Below are 584 nucleotides of genomic sequence, written 5' to 3'. Positions count from 1 at the left end.
CCCTCCTCAGATGCTCCCGGCGCGCCACCGCGGGGGCCCTTGCCTCCACCCGGCGAGCCACTGCGTGCAGCGGGCATGGAGCGGGTGCCTGGGCGGCCTGTCAACATCCCAGTGAGGCCGGGCGGGTTCCGGAGGGGGTTGCTGCACGGACATGCTCGAGTGCTGCGCTCCGTGTGCGATGCATGGAGCAGCGAGGGTGGCCGGAGGCCTGTCCTCCCCCGCACCCGGGTCTCAGAGCTCCCGGGGTTGACCTGTGCCCAAGCCACGGGGCGCTGCCTGGGTCGCCTTCCCCCTCGCTCCACCCCTGCTCCCCCTCGCTCTGCTCACAGGCCCGGGAGCCCCGGGACGAGCGGCAGGAGCGCTGGGACGCGAAGAAGGTGGCGCCCGGGCTGAGCCCCGGCGACCCCTCCCCCCCCACCGAAGCCAACTGGAACGCGGGCAAGGTGGTGCGCGGCGCGCGCGGCGCCGGGGCCGAGGCGGCGGCCCGGGGCCTGGGCCGGGCAGGGGCCGCAGAGGCAGCCGGCTGGCGCGGCAACGGCCAGCCGGCGGCCGCCGCCCCGGCCAGCCCCGCGGTGCGGCGGTGG

This window comes from Auxenochlorella protothecoides, assembly GCF_000733215.1.
Source record: "Auxenochlorella protothecoides strain 0710 unplaced genomic scaffold scaffold14, whole genome shotgun sequence".
In the NCBI taxonomy this organism is placed as follows: Eukaryota; Viridiplantae; Chlorophyta; class Trebouxiophyceae; order Chlorellales; family Chlorellaceae; genus Auxenochlorella; species Auxenochlorella protothecoides.
This window is presented reverse-complemented; position numbering follows the sequence as displayed.